The sequence below is a fragment of the Citrus clementina genome, unplaced genomic scaffold (assembly GCF_000493195.1).
Source record: "Citrus clementina cultivar Clemenules unplaced genomic scaffold, Citrus_clementina_v1.0 scaffold_7, whole genome shotgun sequence".
Taxonomy (NCBI): domain Eukaryota; kingdom Viridiplantae; phylum Streptophyta; class Magnoliopsida; order Sapindales; family Rutaceae; genus Citrus; species Citrus x clementina.
Window position 1 is genome coordinate 19,397,469 of NW_006262075.1, and position 7,713 is coordinate 19,405,181.

General features: G+C 33.6%; 1 pseudogene; it reads right to left on the reverse strand.

Moving 5' to 3' along the window:
- LOC112097019 overlaps positions 1–6,296 on the reverse strand; it is an 8,845-nt pseudogene extending 2,549 nt beyond the window's left edge.
- Between the last annotated feature and the right edge of the window lie 1,417 nt (positions 6,297–7,713).

Here is a 7,713-nt window from a genome sequence, read left to right on the forward strand (position 1 = left end):
AAAAAATCATCCTAAAAAATCATGTTGTATCTCAATTTTAGCACCAATCAATAGAATTGCACCTACAAAAATAAGACACAAGTAAATCACTATTATTAAGTACAAAACATCGATATTAAAGGAAGTAAACATTACAAAACTAGTGCATAAATTGCACTCAAACATCAACATTACTCCAAACAAATCTTTCCAAAAAAAAAAAACTTCTCAGGATAATTCCAGGATTCAGGATCTCTTTCAATTGTCAATCATTTATAATTACTTGCAATTTTTTGGGTATATGGAATCCATTAATTGTTCAGTCTCAGTAGATTCACGTGGAACTAACAATGGCACTACTAGATGAAGCCGCATGGTTTCCTTGACAACCACTTACAATTATTCGAGGTTTTGTTTCTAAATTTGACTCTTCAACCATTCTTTTTAAGCCCACAATATTTCATACCTCTTGTTGAAAAGCCAAGTTTCAAGCTTGCAATTGTTGAGTAGTTGCATGAGACAGCTAGCATGCAAATTTCAAGTATGCAATTGTTGAGCTAGCATGTGGAGTTTGACTATAATTCCATGACAAAGTTGGCACTAATTGCCAAAATTTTCTAATTTGGCAAATTGAAGCCAAATTGAAACTTGTTGTAGGTGGGCAATGCTCCCTATAAATAAAAGAGTCATTCTTCATTTGTTACACATCCCAGTTGAGAGTGTTGCGAGTAATTACAAGTGAAACAATTTGAGAGATTTGAGAGACCTTTCACTTGAGTGTTCTAGTGAGGTTCCATTTAGGTGTATTAGGTTTTGTGAGCTTTTCCCACAATTGTAAATTTTCATTTGTTAGTAAAATTATCTTTCAGTCTTTGCCCGTAGACGTAGGCATAATGTTGAACCAAATAAATTATTGTGTCTTATTTTATTTGCATTTGTTTATTACTGCATTCATATTTCTCCAAAAGTCGTAGTCACCAAAAAATTGGTAATTGTTCAACCCGCGCTTCTGCAACAATTGGTACCAGAGTCGAAGGTTCATGCTTGGGGCATACGACATTGTTCACATATACGAAACTTTTCATAGATGCGGTATTGTTTATGTTTACGGTACTGTTCATTGATACGGTACAAACAACCATTTATACTTGAGAGGCTGTCTATTGTAAGTAGTGTGTATTTTTTGCATGTCTAAGAAAGTTCTGTCAACAAAGCGATAAGAACCTAAGGAGTCTGGGTTTTAAGTGGGACCGTTGTGACCCCTCCATTCTCCTGGGGACTTTGTTCAAGTGAAATTAACATCATAGAGGGTGTTTTTCAAGTGTAAATAGTTGTTGAAGGCACTTATTATTTGAGTTAAGAAGGATGGCAAAGCCGTCGTCATCATCTTCATCAACGTGGACTACTATGACTAATGTAAAGTTTGAAGTGATGAAATTCGATGGTACCAATAATTTTGGTATGTGGCAATGTGAGGTGTTGGATGTCTTATGTTAGTAAGAGTTGGAAATTGCTCTTGAAGAAAAATCTAACAAGATGGATGGTAAGGAGTGGATAAAAATTAATTGACAGGCATATGATATTATTCGCTTATGTCTGGCTAAAGATCAGAAGTACTCTGTCATGAGGGAGATATTAGCAAAGAAATTATGGGAGGCGTTGGAAGAAAAATACATGAAGAAATGCTTTGAAAATAAGCTTTATATGAAGAAAAAACTCTATCGATTTACGTATGCACCTGACGTGTCGATGAATGACCATGTGAACTCATTCAACAAGATATTAGTGGATTCACTAAATTTCGATGAGAAATTTGAGGATGAAGATAATGCATTATTGCTGTTGAATTCCTTTCCCGATGAATATGATCATCTCACTACCACTTTGCTTCATGGGAAGAACAGTGCCACATTCGATGTTCTAAGTGGTGCGTTGTACAATTCTGAGACAAAAAAGAAAGATTGAAAGGATCATAGAGTTATAGTTACAGAAGCATTGACAGCACGAGGTCCTTTATAAAGCCACAAACTTGAAAAAATAAGCAAGTTTAAAGGGAGGCATGCCAAAGATGAGTGTGTTTTTTGTTGTGAGAAAGAATATTAGAAAAAGAATTGTCCTAAGTTACAAAAGGGCAAGACAACTTCTGATGCATGTGTGGCAAATCATGATGAGGAGTCAGACTTTAGTCTGGTTGGCATGACGTTGACATGTCACTCAAAAGAGTGGATTTTGGATTCAGGTTGTACTTATCATACGTATCCTAACAAGGGCTGATTTTCTAGCTTCAAAGAGCTGGACAGTGGAGTTGCTTTTATGGGCAATGACAATGCCTGTAAAACCATGAGAATAGGTTTAATCGAGTTGAAGAATCATGGTGACTCAATCCAAGTCTTGACAGGCGTTCGCTACATACCAAGTTCGAAGAAAAATCTCATCTCGTTAGGAGTCCTAAAATCTCAATGGCTTATAATTACTCTGAGAGATGGATTTTTAAAAGTAATAACTGAAAGGCACAAGAAGAAATAACTTATACTATTTCCAAATAATACAATTATTAGATCAATATCAACAATTACTAAAAATGATGTAGATTCAGAAGCAACCAAGTTGTAGTATATGCGTTTGGGACATGCTGGTGAAAAAGCTTTACAGATTTTAGTGAATCAAACCTTATTAAAAAGTGTAAATTCTTGCAAATTAGAAGTTTTTGAACATTGTGTTATGGACAAGCAGACATATGTGAAGTTTGGTTCTACAATTCACGATTCAAAAGGGATTCTGGACTATGTTCATAGTGATGTACGGGGACTTACCAAAACAGTTTCTTTAGGAGGTATGCATTATTTTGAGAGGTATGCACTATTTTCGCAAGCCACAAAAGGGATCCTTTATATATTTGCTATTGTATGTCGGTGGTGTACTAATAGCATCCAAGAGCAAAGATTGGGATTGAAAAGTTGAAGACTCAAACTCAATCAAGAATTTGAGATAAAAGATCTTGGCATGGAGATATGCAGAGATTGTAGCAAAATTAGCTTGTCTCAGAAGTAATATTTGAAGAAGGTACTACAATAGTTTGGAATGATTGAGCAAATAAAACCTGTGAATACTCTGTTGGCTTCTTATTTCAAGCTTTCTACACAATTATCTCCTTCGACAGATGTGGAACAAGAATACATGTTACAAGTTCCTTATTCAAATGCAATGAGCAGCTTGATGTATGCAATGGTGTGTACAAGCCCTAACATTTCAGATGCAGTTGGTAGAGTGAGCTGGTTTATGCATAATCCTGGTAAAAGATATTGGCAAGTTGTGAAATGGATTTTGCGGTACATTCAGAAGACAATGGATGTTGCCTTACTATTTAAACGAAATGATAAACTTGGTCAACGTGTGATTGGATACGTTGATTTTCATTATATTGGTAATTTGGACAAATGACGGTCAATCACTGGATATGTATTTACTTTTGTTGGAGGGCCAATCAATTGGAAGTCTTCACTACAATCTATAATTGTACTATCGACCACATAGAGACCAAGTACATGGCAATTACAGAGGCTGTTAAAGAGGCTATTTGGTTACAAGGCTTGCTTGAGAACTTAAGATTGGTATAAGAGTACATTAATGTATAATTTGAGAGTCAAAGTGATATTCACTTAACAAAACACCAAGTTAATCATGCACATATGAAGCATATTGATGTACAATTTCACTTTATGCGGGAAATTATTGATAAGGGAAAGATGCTTCTTCAGAAAATCATGACTGTAGAGAATCCCACATATATCTTGATCAAGGTAGTGACAGTGAGCAAGTTTTAGCATTGTCTAAACTTGATCAATATCTTACGAGTTTAAAAGTAGTTGGAGAAAGTAGAGACTGAAGGCAAATTTAAAAATTTTCACTGAGGTGGAGAATTGTTGAAAAGTCAAGCTTCAAGAATACAATTGTTGAGTAGTTGCATGAGACAGCTAGCATGCAAATTTCAAGCATATACTTATTGAGCTAGCATGTAGACTTTGACTACAATTCCATGACAAAGTTGGCACCGATTGCCAAATTTTTTTAATTTGGCAAATTGAAGCCAAATTGAAACTTGTGTTAGGTGGGCAATGTTCCATATAAATAAAATGATCATTCTTCATTTGTTACACATCCTGATTGAGAGTGTTGAGAGCAATTACAAGTGAAGCAATTTGAGAGATTTGAGAGAGCTTCCACTTAGTGTTCTAGTAAGGTTTCTACTTGGGTGTATTGGGGTTGTGGGTTTTGAGAGCTTTTTTCACTATTGTAAATTCCTATTTGTTAGTAAACTTATCTTGCAGTCTTTGCCCGTGGACGTAGGCATTACGCCAAACCACGTAAATTACTATGTCATATTTTCTTTGCATTTGTTTATTACCATACTTATATTTCTCTAGAAGTCCCAGTCACCAGAATATTGGTAATTACTCAACCTGTCTTCCGCAACACCTCTCTTTGCATGCTGTAGGATGCTTGATGAGTTTTGAAAGTGCCTACTCAATTACCATTGATAAAGTGTCTATTGCTACTGAAAGCATGTCTTGAAATTATGGAAACCATAAATAACATAAGCAAATGTTTAGAAATCATTAGTTCTCTTGAAATTTGCTTATATTTCTCTAGAAGTCCCAGTCACCAGAATATTGGTAATTACTCAACCCGTCTTCCGCAACACCTCTCTTTGCAGGCTGTAGGATGCTTGATGAGTTTTGAAAGTGCCTACTCAATTACCATTGATAAAGTGTCTATTGCTACTGAAAGCATGTCTTGAAATTATGGAAAGCATAAATAACATAAGCAAATGTTTAGAAATCGTTAGTTCTCTTGAAATTTTAAATTATAATGTAGATTATGGCTTAAAGAGTTACTTAAATGTGTTAAAACCTTTATATCTAATAGAGGCAAATTTAATTTACTTAAAAAATGTAATTTGATGTGTATTTACCAAGATTGGGGCTTTAGTTTGCTCTCATTCGATCATGCACTGGGTTTCTTCTTATTCCTCAAAGCTCAACATAACATCAACAAAATCCTTAGTTCTATTTTCATCCTTGGATTGAACATATTAATCAATAATCTTCTCTAAAAATGCATCAAACACCTTGGCAACATCCTTTTTATGCTTTGTCATGCCTTGAAGATGAAGTCCTGCAATTTGAGGAGTGTAATCACCTAAGTTAGGCTTTACAACCAATTTCATGCTCTCTTGAATCAGAGTCTTAAACCCACTCTCAATGAATTCATCAATAAAATATCTCTTTGTGAGGACCGTTTTACTAGTCATGTTAGCATTCATTGCAGAATCCTTGCCACTTATGTCAACGAAACATCAGGTACACGTCGCCTCTTTGGTGTACTCAATTAAAAGATCAAGCTCTTCTTTTCTTATAAGATGGAAATAATTGATCTTGACACTACTTAATATTAAGAAATTAATAAATGAAGCAGGCACACAACTAAAATGAAATTGAGAAATTATAATCAATTGACACCAGAATTTACGTGATTTGCCTTTTAGCCTCTGTCTATGGGCAAAGATAAAAGAGTAAAACCTTACTAGTTAAACAAAAATTACAAAAATTAGAGTATTTTATCTTACCACCAAAACCCCAATACACCTAATCTCTCATTTAGTAAACCATGAGCTTAAAGCTCTCAACATTCTCTTAATTTCCAACTATTGGCTCTATCACTTCTCAAATAGATCGAGAATTCAAGAAAATGGGATTGAATACTCTTCCTTTGCACTCCAATTCTTAGACCAAACAATGCCCACAAATCAACAATGATGGGCTTTAAAAATGAATATAAATTTTTCTTCAACATCCTACTTTGGTGCCAAAGTATTACATGCTAGCCACACGTCTTCAACTTACTAAATACTTAACAATTCTAGAGTGCATATTTTTTAGATTGTTCTCCAATAAGATCCATATAGGGTAATTGCAAAATTCATTGGGTCATAAGAAACATGCTTAGAAGCTTGAATCGGATGCCTGCTGGCAACAATAAGGTCATGTATTTTGAGAAACTACTTAGCTGCTTGTGGTGAAAAAATAACAATTATAGTCATCATGACCAAGCGTAAGTGCATGATGGGGCCATATGTTTTGGCTAGTTTATGCAAAGCTCTAGGAGGAAATTGGCCTAACAAATGAAGGCATCCAAAAATTGAAAAACTTTTGGCCTTGGAGATAATATCCTTATGTTCTTTGCATTTGTTTCCAAGAAAATGCTTGGAGGAAAAAGAAAATTGTAGCTAGAACAAGCAAAGTCCATAAGTACGACATGAACAAGCAAAGTCCATAACCACGACATAATGATCTTGTGAAGTCACGAATATTGTAGACCGAATTCGGTGCATGATATTGTTGAAAATTAGCCAAATGTTGGCGAATTTGTCAAATTGACAGGGGTGAGGTTGGTGCAATAGTGCTATTTTTTTCCTTATAAATAGAAGGCACTTCTTTTATTTTAATTATCCCACATTTGAGAGAAACAATTCAAGTGAAGAATTTTTTATGGTGAGCAATTGGAGAGTGCGAGTGATTGAGAGATTTTTCTTTCAAGTGTGCACTACTACAATAAACGATACATATGACTTTTAAAATAAGTATTAAATGACCTAATAAAAAAAGTCATCTTTATAACAGTCATCTAAAGTGGATAATAATAGATGACGTCTTTTATGAGTTATCTATATTGCTTTATAGATGACTCATTATATAAAATAGCAGTCATCAAATAATATATTTGTACTCCATAATTCCTAAAGAGATGACTCTTTTTTTTAGCAGCTGTCAACTTTATTTGAACAAATGACTAGCTTTTGTATTGGGGGTCATCTTTGAATAATAAAGGTAATATTTTTAAATTAATTAATGTCATTTTAAATTATAAAATATTTTGAAATATCTGAATCTACTGCCTAATTTTCGTATTAAGCTAATATGGATTAGCAAAAACTGCATTATCAAGCCTCTGGAGAAGTACATAAATTTATTGTACAACAAATAGTATTTAAAATTCAAATTACTAATAATTCCTGTATCACAATAAAAAGTCTATCATTTTGACACATCCCAAATTGGGTATCCATTACATTGTACATTAAAAAAAAAATTCTTTACAAAGAAAAGTACATTCTTCACAAGCATCAAAACTCCATCTCCGAGGCAACTATCAACATTCTTAATCCAGCAACAATACTGCAACACTAAATTAAAATAGTTAAAAATAATACAACAATTATGTGTGCACATAACCAATATGAAAGATACAAATAAATAAAAATTACTTATAATTTATATACATATCTTGCCAAACTCATTGAGCTATCTGTTGAATTTAGGCAAAACTATTCTTCTATATCTACTTTGCTCGTTAAGTTGCTATTGACTTTATGAACATTGTCTTTAGGTGCAAGCATCTTATCCAACCAACTACCATATGCAAAATAGCCAATATCAATGGACACAACACTATTAAAGTTTTCAAAACATTTTAAATAAATACCTTATCCAACCATGTACAATATACATAAAAGTGCATTACGATTAACAATATAATTATTAAAAAAAAAAAGAAGAAGGGATGATTAGAACTTACAGTAATACAAAGTTCTTCAAACATTGGTTAAGTTCATAAAGAGATGTGCACTATATATGTCAAAATATAATAGCATTTCTTTATAACAAAAATTTAAAT